Raw genomic sequence first — 14,028 nt, forward strand, 5'->3', positions numbered from 1 at the left:
CCCCCATTTCTGAAGAAGGGTCTAGGCCCGAAACGTCAGCTTTCCTGCTCCTCTGATGCTGCTTGGCCTGCTGTGTTCATCCAGCTCTACACCTTGTTATTGCAGTTGCATCAACTTCACTTGATATCTTGATGCAGTTTTGTGACTTTTTCTTGTAGAAACCTTTTTCATTCTACATTTATAGATCGATATTTAACATTTATGGAAACAAACTTATCACGCTGTAATTACATAATCTGCCTAGAAAATAACTTTGGAGGTGAGGTTTAATTCTGAAAACAAATCCCGGCTACTATCCATCTTGTTGGATTCATCATAGTAAAATGTGGACCTTCGATTTTCAAGTTTCCTCATCTGGTTTTCATACTAGAGACCTTTCATGGAATAAAATGTAATTTAAAAAGGAGAAACATTAATCTAAAATGGCAGCAGAGATCACCTGACCATAGATTGAGGCAAGTTCAGGCAAATGATGCTTAGTAGACAAGACTGCCTGAACTGAAATTATTTTTTTTCTCTAAAGACATCTAAATCTGAGAAAGGTGTCAAGATGCAAACATCTCCTGTTTCAATCTGCTAGTGCCTAATGAAAGACACATTTGAGCATGAAAGGTTGCCTGCAAATTATCCAGCTGGCAAGAAAACAATGGCATGGAAAAGTACATAGAATTATAGTTGAGTGGCAGCACTTGAGCAGTACACTGAGAAAGAAACATAGATTGGCACATTGCCAGTCATCAATTAAACAACCATTGTCTTAGGTCAAAATCTAAAACTGCAATGAGTTTCAAACACCTTTATTCATCCTAATTACACCAGGCACTCTCCCTTTTGTTCAGGTTTCATATGTGTGTATTTAATGTCATGTTTTATTATGTAGTTGTGTATTTTCTGAATGTAGCCAAATGTTATCCATTTTGGACCAAGAAAGGATAGACCAGGGTTCTTTCCAGATGGTATCAAGTAAAATACAATGGATGTCTAAAGTGACTTGGAGGTTCAGGTGCATAAGCTTTTTAAAATGTCATTAACAGGTGCAGATATTAAGCAAGAAAGCTAATGGAATGCTGGCCTTTATATCTAGAAGATTGGAGTACAAGGTTGCAGAGGTAATGCTGCAGTTATACAAAACTCTTGTTAAATTCCACTTGGAGTACTGTGAACAGAACTGGGGACCAGGCCTTAAGGAAGATATATTGGCCTTGGAGGGAATTGATATCTAGACTTCAGAGGTTAAGTTACAAAGATTATACTTGGGCTTGTTTTCTGTAGAATTTAGAAGTTAATCATAGAATTCCTATAGTGTGGAAGCAGGCCACTCGATTCATTAAGTTCACACCGACCCTCCGAAGAGCATCCCACCCAGACACACCCCCTTACCCTATCCGTGTAACCCTGCATTTCCCATGGCTAATCCACCTAGCCTGCACATGCCTAGACACTATGGACAATTTAACATGGTCAATCCACCTAACCTGTGCATCTTTGGACTGTGGGAGGAAACTGAAGTACCCAGAGAAAACCCATGCAGACACCGGGAAAATGTGCAAACTCCACACAGACAGTTGCCCGAGGGTGGAATCGAACCCGAGTTCCTGGCGCTGTAAGGCAGCAGCGCAAACCACTGAGCCACCGTCTGCCCTTTTTTTGTTTTTATAATTTCTTTATTACAACAAAAATCAATAATTAATTAAATTATTGAAACAGCTGCAGAGAGGGTGTGAGGCAGCAAAGTTTCAACTGTTAATATAGCACGACTAACCTCAGTGTCAAACTGTTATTCCAGCTTGTAAATACTTGTCCAGCAACTGTCAATTCCCATCGTGGACACTTATTAGTGAGATGCTATTTTTTTCTCCATTTGTTTAGTCCTCAGGTTCCAGATCACCTGTCCTTGTAGGCACTACCTTTGTAAGGGACTATGGTCCTGAATTTTCTGGAGCAGAATCTGCACAAGGTCAAAGATGGTGAAGCTGGTCCCCTTGGCAATAGGGCCCTTGATCCCATTCATGCTCAGGCCTTTGTACAGGCCACCGATTCCACCCTCTTCCATAACGATGTGACGCATTGTCTGCCAAACACTAATGTACTTGTGGCATTGCACTCCTGCTGTCTGCATCCACCGCCATACCACATCCAGTGGGTAGGAGGCCGACTGGTCAATTAAGCCAGCACATGCCCCAAAAATTAGCCACTCATGGGGGTACGGATGGGGTTGCTCGGTTAACTCTGTATGTAATTTCTTCAACGTTTCATAAGTGAAGAAGCTGAGCCCAGCATATGGAATTACCCCGAGGATGGTGGGTGGGAATCCACAGTACAGGGTCTTGATTCCTTCATCTCAAGTCATCCAGATGAAGGCATGCAAAACCGTACATTTCCTTTGGATTTATATGTCAACATGGTGGCAGTAATACCAAGCATTGTGCCAGCCAGCAGCCGTGGGAGCAGTGGCAAGCATCTTCCATGGGTCCTGCAGTAGCATCCCAGAATCTGTTTGACCAGTGCATGAGAGCAGAACTGAAGTGGAGCATGAGGGACAACTCGGATCGTCTAATTGATGTCTTCAAGATATTAGCGGGAAAAAACAGGGATGATAAATGATAAACTATTTCCACTGTTGGGGATTCTAGAACTAGGGCACATAGTCTGAGAATTAGGGCCAGACTGTTCAGGAGAGATGTCAGGAAGGACTTTTACATATAAAGGGTGTTTGAGATTTGGAACTCTCATTTACAAACAGCACCAGAAGCTGGACTAGTTGTTAATTTTACATCTGAAATTGATACATTTTTGTAAAGGAAATATATTAAAGGGTATAAGTAAAAGGCGTAAGGCTATGAACTCATTGAATGGTGGAATGGGCATAAGGGGATGAATGGCCTACTGCATAAGAACATAAGAACTAGGAGCAGGAGTAGGCCATCTGGCCCCTCGAGCCTGCCCCGCCATTTAATAAGACCATGGCTGATTTTTGAGACTCAGCTCCACTTACCCGCCCACTCACCATAACCCTTAATTGCTTTACTGTTCAAAAATTTATCCAGCCTTGCATTAAAAACATTCAGTGAGGTGGCTTCAACCGCTTCACTGGGCAGGGAATTCCACAGATTCACAACCCTTTGGGTGAAGAAGTTCCTCCTGACTTCAGTCCTACATCTGCTTCCCTTTATTTTGAGGCGATGCCCTCTAGTCCAAGTTTCACCTGCTAGCGGAAACAACCTCCCTGCCTCCACTTTATCTATTCCCTTCATAATCGTATATGTTTCTATAAGATCTCCCCTCATTCTTCTGAATTCCAATGAGTATGAGCCCAGTCTACTCAGTCTCTCCTCATAATCCAACCCTCTCAACTCTGGAATCAACCGAGTGAATCTCCTCTGCACCCCCTCCAGTGCTAGTATATCTCTTCGCAAGTAAGGAGACCAGAACTGCACACAGTACTCCAGGTGTGGCCTCACCAAGACCCTATACAGCTGCAGCATAGCCTCCCTGTTTTTAAACTCCATCCCTTGAGCAATGGCAGACAAAATTCCATTTGCCTTTTTAATCACCTGCTGCACCTGCAACCCCACCTTCAGCGATTCATTCACAAGGATACCCAAGTCCCTCTGCACAGCAGCGTGCTGCAATTTTTTACCATTTAAAACAGTCCATTTTGCTGTTATTCCTACCAAAATGGATGACCTCACACTTATCAACATTGTACTCCATCTGCCAGACCTTTGCCCACTCACTTAGACTATCTATATCCCTCTGCAGACTTTCAGTGTCTTCTGCACACTTTGCTCTACCACTCACCTTAGTGTCATCTGCAAATTTTGACACACCACACTTAGTCCCCAACTCCAAATCATCTATGTAAATTGTAAACAATTGCGGTCCCAACACTGATCCCTGAGGGACACCACTAGCCACTGACCACCAACCAAAAAAACACCCATTTACCCCTACTCTTTGCTTTCCACTTGCCAACCAATCCTCTATCCATGCCAATACATTACCTGTAATACCGTGCAACTTTATCTTATGTAGCAGCCTTTGGTGTAGCACCTTGTCAAATGCCTTCTGGAAATCCAGATACACCACATCCACAGGCTCCCCATTGTCCACCATGCAAGTAATGTCCTCAAAGAATTCCACCAAATTAGTTAAACATGACCTACCCTTCATGAACCCATGCTGGGTGTTCCCAATGGGACAATTCATATCCAGTTTATATGCAGTTCCTATGTTCCTATTATATTTCTTGAAGCTAATAACATTCCTCTTTCTTGGTCTAGTTAGCATGGCTGGATCTAACCTTCATCCTTCAATGCAGTTGTCCACAAGATTTCTGCTTCCATCATCTAATGCTCAATGCATGCCAGTTATTTCTGACTTCCTGCTGCCATCAAAGCCATGTACCTGCACTCATGAACGATGCAAATGACCCCTATTACATGTGTACCTTGGGATATAAATTGGCTTCTTTGAGGTAGCCACAGCCACAACATTAGGCTTTTGGCAATACTCTGACCTGCCTAATTCTGCTTCATCAGGCAGCTGTAAGGATATTAAGTAGTATCTAATGGAAGTGCCTTAATAAAATTGGAAACTAATCCAAGGTGTATTCATAGAGCACTCTATAAACTTTCAACCTCGCTCTGTACCACAACAAAGTGCCTACACTGTGGCAGGCATGATCTTTTCTACTGTGATGGGAAGATGAAGAGTTCAGCTACAGAGAGCCTTCAAATTCATTCATCATGATCTGCAATCAGAAGAAGTGACATTGTTGTCCTGGCTCAGAGCTCACATTCTGACCGTCCAAACTATACAGAGTCTTGATCCCATCCCTGGTGTGTTGGTTGTCTCAGGATATATACCTTCCTATTCACTCTTGCCTCGGGCTGTACTGTTCATAGGCGTTCCATCTTTTTAAGACCCTCATGGTTGACAGCTTGTTGTTTCACCCTACTCACCTTGGCAGAGTGCAGAAGGTTTTTGAAGTGCTTCATGATTGAACTCATTTCCTACCAACCGCAATGCAGCTCCTGATTGTAATATGCACCAAAATATTATTAGTTGAATTACAGTACTGATACACAAAACATTTCATGATCAAGAATATAAATTCAACAAAAGTTTTTCAAATCAAATTTAATTAAAGTTATAAGTCACCTTTTTGACAAAAGGATTAGAAAACTTAGGATATGCTTAACCATTGTTGCAACTTAGCAATTCTGTATCTGCAAGTGCAATGTCTCATGGGAACAATAGCATTTTCTCAGTTTCTATTGAGCCAGTTGCAAAATTCATGCCTGAATTAACCACTGTTCACAGACATTTATTCCAATAAAGTGGCTCCATTTGTTGCTTCAGAATTGTTAAATGATTTATTGCTACAACTGATTGGATAATTGTTTTCACTTTGAACAAAATTACATTCTAAGTAAACATATTTTTCTATTTGAATACATCAAGTTCCAATGATTTCATTAGCACATGTAAAATAATTATTTAAAACAGCCCACATTAGAAAGAAAATAAACTCTTCTTGAAATAGGTAAACTAATTTTCCTTACCAGAATTATGGCTTTGCTTCAAAGCACTTTTTTTTTCAAATTCCATGAACTCTGTGTATTTAACAATAACCTTCTTTTGCATATTTCTGAAATTTGACCTTGTTGTCTGTATTTGAAAATCTTTAGTTCTCAGGTATGTGAAACAAAATGTGGATGTACCTTTGAAAATAGGAAAAGACCTTTGAAGTGAAATGAACTTATCTTGCAATGTCAACAATGGTTTTGTCCATTATTTTTGAATGAGTCAGAGCATTAGCTGTCTGTTGCACTTCAGATCATTAAGAGCTCACATAAAGTCTGTATGGACTCTGAAGGAATCAAAAGAAAATTAGAAATAAGATTTTGTGCCTTATTGCTTTGGATGAGAGGCAATAGCTACTAATGAGGTAAACCATTACCACTTTGTCTTACTTCTATATAGGCAAAATACATATCTTTAATTTTCAATTGTATCTTATTTTTCTGTATTGCTCTCATACTTTCACTGCAATTTACAAACCTTAACCATTTAAAAAAAAAACCTAAATTGTGATTCAATTTCTAAATTTGGGTGCCTGATTTCCAGTTTATGTCTTATTTTATTTCTTCAAAAACTGTTACTTTTTGTTTTTAGCAGTAATGAGAAAAGGCAATTCAGCCCATTCCTTCCATAAACTATGTACCACAGAGTATCTAATCCCCTAAAGATGCACTCTGCTAATGTTTTTTTCTGTATTTTTGATCATGGACTAAAATGGGAAAAGGGTCCATTTTGAAAACCAAGAATAGTGAAAAGGATTACTGGACTTTTTAAAAGCAAGTTCCTGATCCTCATTGTAATACTGTTTATAATGCTATTTTGTTCAGACGGTGGGGAAACCTAGTTGCAGTCAAGTAGGAGCTGAGGGGTGTGTCTGAATTATGATGCAGCTGGTTGCTGATTGGTCTGGGGAATGTTGACCCATAGTTGATGAGAGAAACCTTTTGCCTGCCAACAACCAGGTGAACAGTGTGAACCAGCTACCCTGTACTTCCTGCAAGCAAATGAATGTCTCTGAGAAAGATGATTGGGGAACAGCTGGACAAGCCCAAAGGATCGTCTTGTTGAACCTTGTGGACAGGAACTATTGAACTGCCTTTCCAATCTTTCCCTCCCTCCATAACACCCAACCTTTCTCTTCTGTCTGTCTGTCTGCATCTGTCTGTGTGTCACGTGTGTGTGTGTGTGTGTGTGTGTGTGTGTTTGAGTGAGTGAGAGTGAGAGAGAAAGAGAGCGAGAGAGAGAAGGGGAGGCTAGGTTTGGGGGGTTTATAAGAGGCTTAGAATTTTATCAAGCAATTATGAACCATAATTATTCATACTTGTCTACCTGTAGCTACAATCTATTTAAATTGTAATAAATTTAGATTTCAGTAAATTGATTTAAATAAATCAGCAGCACCAGAAATTCATTAACAGATGTAGAAGCTTTTTATGTTTTACATGTTAGATGTAGGTTGTGGGAGTTTGAAATTGTCCTGGCTCAGTGGACTCAGCTCAGGACAGAGTACTTTGCTAAGGTAGGATTTTTGGTATTTTCATTCTGGGAATGGGTGATAACTAGTGTTTAACCTGTCAACCCCCACTCCCACCCCCCAGCCCCACCCCCAGTACGAATTAGGAGGTGGCCACAGCTGACTGGTTAAAAGTACTGCCTCAGCGTAATAATAATCATTAAATAAAATAAAACCAGCCCTCTAACCCTCATCCCGCCACATAAGGCCCAATGCCAAGTCATAGTAGTCAAGGCTACTAATACTGTCCATGCCAAACTATGCCCACCCATTCCCTGTGGCTCCTCATACACTTCATTCCAACATTTGTTCCTCTACCCATTCCTCATGGTCCCCATGCTCTTTTTAGTAACACAGTCCCTTAAACTGACCTTTCATGAACCTTCATACCCTCTATGCCAACCAATGAGACTGCTATACCCATTCATTCAGTATGCACTCTACTCTGTACAGAATAAATGAACTCTAAAGTGACAGTATCATTTGTAGAAAAAGTTTTTTTAAAATGTCAAACATTTATCATTTACTACTCTCAACTATATTACTTTTATAACTGTTCTACAGAAGTGTCAAACAACTAAACCTTTAATATTTCAGTAGCAGACACTACATGCACTTACCACCTCTTTGTCTTCTGTAAACAAATACTTTGGAATTGACAGAATAGAAAAACTAGAGGAAGAGCTGTCAATCAAGGAATGTTTCCCCCTGGGCATAGTTGTTTCAGTAGACTAATAGTTTAATAGTCTAATAGAGATGGTTTTCAAGGCATTTTAAAGGACTGGAGTTGTTTATGGAGGGAATTGCAAGTTGAGGACCTGAGGCAGCTGAAGTATTGACCAAATTGGAAAAAAGACAGGAGTGATGTAAAAGTGGTCAAAGCTAGGAGATCGCAGAATTTGGAAGATAACGTCACTTGCCTTTCCTGCCTCCTTACTGTCCTGATTCCTCTTGGTACCCTGGCTCCAAGTTGAAAGGGCTGGATTTCTGCTGTTGACTTCTTCAGTCACTTCTGTCCTTCAGCTCCCACAGCGGGACCTTGAAATAAGAGTGGCAGATACAGAGAGCAGCCTTCACAGGTCTCCTCTCCATTTCTGTGGATAGTACAGTTTCAAAAATCCAAGCACTGGTGAATGCTTGTAGTGCATGTCGTAGTCTATTTAACTAGAAATCCTTCCTGTGACGACTTTCCCTGGTTGGTTGAGGAATCCAGAAATGTGTTGCTAATATTCTGGTCCGTCAAAGAACCTTGGCAAAAAATGTTGAAACACTTAGACAGTAATGGACTTGATTCAGGTCTCGCCTCATCAGTAAGGAATAAACTTTTTAAAAAGATGTCCTACACCTCTAGGAGGAATCTTAACTCTTTTTTTTAAGGCTTCTATGTCTTTATTTATTTCCCTTTTCTCCACCTTTTTATCCCCTTTAGCCCGAAGCTCTTAAAATAAAAGGGCAACACTATGGCACAATATTGCAGGGGCTGGAAATGTGAAATAAAAATATAGATAATACTCAGCATGATCGACAGCAACTGTGAAGAGAAAAATAGAGATCATCTTTAAGGTCTGTGGCCATTCAAAGAAGTTAAGCACTTACTTGAGTGTACCTATCTTTCGGCTTTTCTCTTCTGGAACCCAAGTTTGAAATCTGGAACTCAGAGGTGGGAAATGAATACACCCACCATTCTGTGTCATTATACTCTTGCTGCTCCAAGTTACATAATTGGAATAAACACCTGATTCAGCTACAAAGAATCCTAATTAACATTTAAATTGCTTTTGGTATTTGCTGGCATTCTGGCTTTGAACATTGTGTTTCTGTATGTAGGTCTGAATCCAGATGAAACTGATTAGACGTAAGTTTTCTCTACAAGTCCTATGTGAATTGAATTTAGACAGTTTTGGCCCTGTTCCGAAAAGACTTAAACTCACATCACAAAGCAGTCCAATTCTGATATAGTCTTCCCTCAAGGAGGATTACGGGGAGAAAATGCATGCAGTGGAAAATAGCATACTCAATGGATGCACTTTTTTGTTTCTAAATTATATCACCCAAACTCCTTTCATTCAACCTGTTTTGTATAATTCGGGAGAATTGTCACACTGGATGCCAATTCATTGTTATCTATTTTTCAATATTGTAGACCATCTAAATAATCCCCAATCATTGCTGGACTTTCTGTAAACACATTCTCATTCTGAGAAACTGGTCTCTTAAGTAAAAGTATTACTAATTAAAAATAAACTAATACTCTGGATTGGTCATGAATGGTGAACTCAGTAGAATATCCTATGGTTAGGAATTACCTTCATGCATGTGGGTGTGTATTCAATTCAAGAACAGCTTAAACTGGCCTTATGAGTCTATGCATTTTAATTTGAAAATAAATGGAATGAATTGATGGTCAAGCAAATGTTCCCTGTAGATGAATATTCCCATTAGCACTGATGTCCATTAATGAGCTGTGTAATGCAAGTGTAAATATAGATTAACTGCAAACAGAAATGAGAATTGGATTTAGTGAAATATCTAACGTTGATATAAATGAGTTCCATTCAAGTAGACTAATACTAATAGCCAACTGGTTTATTTGAACTGTCATATCTTACAAATCTTGTGGCCCTGGGGAGCGGGCACTGGAAATATTCATGGAAGAATATGCACCAAACTAGCAAGGTCGTCTGTTTGAAGTGAATGAGCAGGATCTCTGCTTTGTGCATTTTTTAAAAAAAAACTAGGTATGCTTCATTGATGTTACCCTAGCTCATTTTAAAAGTTAACACTAATTAAGAGGCTTTCTGATAAAATCATTCAACTCATTGTTCTCTATAGGCAAGAACTAATTAGCATTGACAGAAGATATCGAATAGTTTATGTTGGCAATCAGGTCTTTTGACCTTTCTGAATGGCATTGTGTTAACAAGGGGGTCAAAATGTTTTGTCCATTGTGAGAGTAAAAGTAAAGAAATACTAAATGGTGTATAATTTGGCAAGTTAATGAGTCCTGAGAAATTTCTGTGGATGAATTGTATGATGGTATATACGACAAACAAAGTATTTACTATCAGCAGTTAATGTTAATTTACTATTAACATTTGACCACTGTATATCATCTTTACTAGTCTAGTTTTAAAATATTTCAGTCCTATTTTAAGAGTTTTTCTATTGAACTGTATTTTTCCATTTTTGCAGAATCCCACAGCTGAAGTAGTGGGACATAGATGAGAGGGATTCCTGTTAACAATCCTTTTTGAATGATTTCTATCTCACATTGTTACACCAGTTATAGTACATATATTCGGTTAGTGAACATTGAACTTGGCTTTGTATCAATGGAGAAATGTATAGTAAACTCACTTGCTAAGTTTGTGAACTGGCAAACTGTGATGACTGTCAGGGTTCATTCTGTCTGCAGTTTAAAATATTCAGCCTGGGATTTTCCTTTCAAGTCTTAATATCACGAGAAAGAGAAAGCTTTGGCTCTGAGACAAATGAAAAGTGTAAACAACATTTGAAAACATTGAGACAGATATCTGCTTGGATATTTGGAACTCTAAAAGGATCACTAGATTGATTCCTGGGATAAAGCAGTTGCCTTATGAGGAATATTCATGCAAGATGTGATTCTGAGGGAGAAGGGGTTTGACAGGGTAGATGCTAAGAGAATATGTGCCCTCCTGGGAGAGTCTAGAACGAGGGAGCACATGTTTTGAATGAAAAGTTTCCTAGTGAAGATGGAGATGAGAAATCTCTTCTCTTGGAAGGTTATTACTCTTTTTTTTTGTTACTCTTTTCCACAGGGACCAGTGGAGGCTGGGTCATTGTTTATATCCATGACAGAATTAGACAGATTTTTGATCTGCAATAGAACTTAGTTTCATGGGAAAGTGAAGTAGAAAATCATACCAGTTATTACCTTAATGTACGGCACATGAGGTTTGAGAGCTCAAATTACCAACACCTCAGATTTCTTATGTTCTAAATTGTCAGGAGCTCCACTTTTTAAGACAAGGAAGTCATTCAGAGGTAACTATATGTGACAAGTTGTGCATTGTTCTAAGCCAGCACCAATCTCAACCTAGCAGCTGGCATACCTGTTATCTGCTTTAGTGCACTTCATGACACAGACTACAAGGTGAAAACTAGAAATGTGCACATGGGATTATGGATGCAAGCTACTCCTACTGCTTTAAGAAAGAATATTGTAATATACAAAGATATTATAACTTTGAGGGTTTCTCTTTATAATGTATAGCACTGAGAGCTAATTCTCATTATGTAAGGTCAGAGGCTACAAAAAGCACCTAAAGCCACATCTATTTGAAATGGGAAACTTGTAAATATAAATTGATGTTATCTGTGAATCTGAGAGATACTTTTCTATGATAAAAAAAAAAGCTGAGGCATTAGCTGAAACATTTCCAATTGATACCTGAAAAATCAAGTCATCAACAGCCATTCCTCTGAACCAGTTGCGCTCAGAGAAATCAAGTTCCAACCCAATTTCCAGCTCTGAAGCCTTTCACCCACCTAACTTGGTTTCATAGCTTAATTCTTCACAATATTTAATTTCCTATTATGGGAACAAGAGCATAAATCTTTGAAGCTGCAGCAATCAAAGGAATGGGGGGAAAGAGTTGTAAAGATTTCTTCTTGTTTTTCTCACTATTTCCAGGCAGTCTTGCTGTGAGATTTACCAGGCTGCAGTGAGGTAAACTGTCCTCAGTATAGCAGGAAGAGAACAATATCTCTAACCAGAAACAGACATGAATGGAAGTGACCAAGGATATCGAAAGATTGACTTTTCCCATCTGGAGATACATTAAGATGATCCAGGACCTCAAGAAAGCAGGAAAGGAGAGTGGTATAACAATTATAGGTGCCAGTCCCCATACTATGGCTTTCCCGATCATAGTCCTGAACAAGACTCCTCAGAGCTACGTTTGTGGCTTCATTCATTGTTCTCCCTTGATGGTCTTTACATCTCCATCACAGTTAGGAAATATCTTGATTCTAGATGGTAGAGATTGTTAGTGTGGAATGGGCCTTGGTTAATTACTGCTGTGCATCTTTTTGGTGGTACACACTGCTACCACCGTGAATCAATGGTGAAGAGAATGGATGCTGAAGGTGGTGGATGGGGTTGTTGAACTTGTTGAATGTCATTGGAGCTTTAAAGTTTTTGAGAAGATTTGTAGCTCAGTTTGTAGATGAGGTTGCAGACTTGCTCGCTGAGCCGGTGTGTGTTTGTTTGCAGACCCTGCTAAGTAACATTGTCAGTGCACCTCCAGTGAAGCATTGGAGTTCTGTCCCGCTTGTTATTTATTTGCCTCGGTTTGCTGGGCTGGTTGGCATTACTTTCAATTCTGTTTTTCATCGACAAACACATTGAACTGGACCTGCTATACAAACCACCCCAGCAAACCGAGGCAAATGGAGCCCACTTTGACCCTTCAGTTAATTGTCCAGTCCTATCTCTCTTGACCTTAAATTGCATACCCTCGAGTGCCAGAGTTGCAATATTTCCCAATGTAGACAGTCCCAATTCTGGATCTGTCCTTTTTAATCTCATTTGAGGTATGGAAAGGGTCTTCTTATCTTGGAAACACTGACATAAGACCAGAATTGACATAGTCTTAGACTCAGTGTAATTTCAGTATCATCTGGCACACTACCACTGAGGACATGGTAGGAATGTGCTGGAAGGCCCCCAGAATTTCATCACAGACCATTGAATTCCAGTGATTGGTCACACTGCCTGAAACAATAATACAGTTTACTATTTTCAGAAATAGGCATCACCATATATTGCATTTGTACATTGAGATTCCTCCATTAGTAGCTCCAGATGATCTTGTGGGTGCTTGGACCTAGATACTTCAGTGACAGCACTCTAATCTGACACAAGGAGCAAGCAGCAACTTGAATTTATCCATAAAAACAAGGTAACGGAGAATCTCAACGTGACTAGCCTTTGTAATTGATTTTATCGTTTTTGCAGGATCCCTGAGAATACAATCTCAGATGACAGAGAAAGTCAAACCTTTCTTAATGATTTTCATTATACATCATTCTGTTTATAGTTTTACATATTTATGTAACTCCCTGACTTTTCTACCACTGTCTTTGGCCTTCCAAGCATGCAAATTCCATCCCTGCAGCTTATTATACTAGGATTACAACAGGGACCTGCTAATTTAGTAGTTGCATTAGTCAACCAGAAATCCAGAGAATCTGAGATCAAATCCCTATTTAAAAATTTGAATACTGTTTAAATAAAGAAAGTGTGACCTTGAAGCTTCCAAATAGTTTAAAAAATTCAGTGTCCTTTAGGGAAGGAAACCTGCTGTTTTTATTCAGGCTGTCCTGTATGTGATTCTAGTCCCATAGTAATCTGACCAACTTTTAACTGACCTCTGAAGTAACCAAGAAAGCCATTTAATTGCTTGAAACCACTGAAGCCATTTGAAGCAGCCCACAGCTACCCAATCAGGGCAACTAGGGATGTGTAATAAATACCTGCTATGCCAGCAATATTCATATCCTGAGAATAAATAATAAAACGAGTCCAGAGGAATTTTAATTGGAAAAGCACAGACTTTGATGAGATTTGATTAACGTCTTTGAAATGAAGTTCAGACTTGGTCTTGTATGTATGAACAAAAAGTGCTGGTAAGGATCTGACTTTAGCCCCAAAGGCAAAGACTAAGATAGTTGTTAGCTGTATTTTTCAGAGTCACATCAGCTTCTAGCTCAAGTTACATAGAATTACATATAGTCTACAACTAGAAACAGAACAAAAAATAAGCAGGCCATTCAGCCAAACTGGTACTTTCCAGTAGATAACAAGGTGTAGAACTGGATGAACGCAGCAGGCCAAGCAGCATCAGAGGAGCAGGAAAGCTGACGTTTCGGGTCGAGACCCTTCT

The 14,028-nt window shown here is 39.4% G+C and overlaps 1 pseudogene; it reads right to left on the reverse strand.

The window, feature by feature from the left end:
- Positions 1-1,903: 1,903 nt before the first annotated feature.
- LOC109927035 lies at positions 1,904-5,012 on the reverse strand (annotated as a pseudogene).
- Between the last annotated feature and the right edge of the window lie 9,016 nt (positions 5,013-14,028).

This window comes from Rhincodon typus, chromosome 5 (genome assembly GCF_021869965.1).
Source record: "Rhincodon typus isolate 14 chromosome 5, sRhiTyp1.1, whole genome shotgun sequence".
In the NCBI taxonomy this organism is placed as follows: domain Eukaryota; kingdom Metazoa; phylum Chordata; class Chondrichthyes; order Orectolobiformes; family Rhincodontidae; genus Rhincodon; species Rhincodon typus.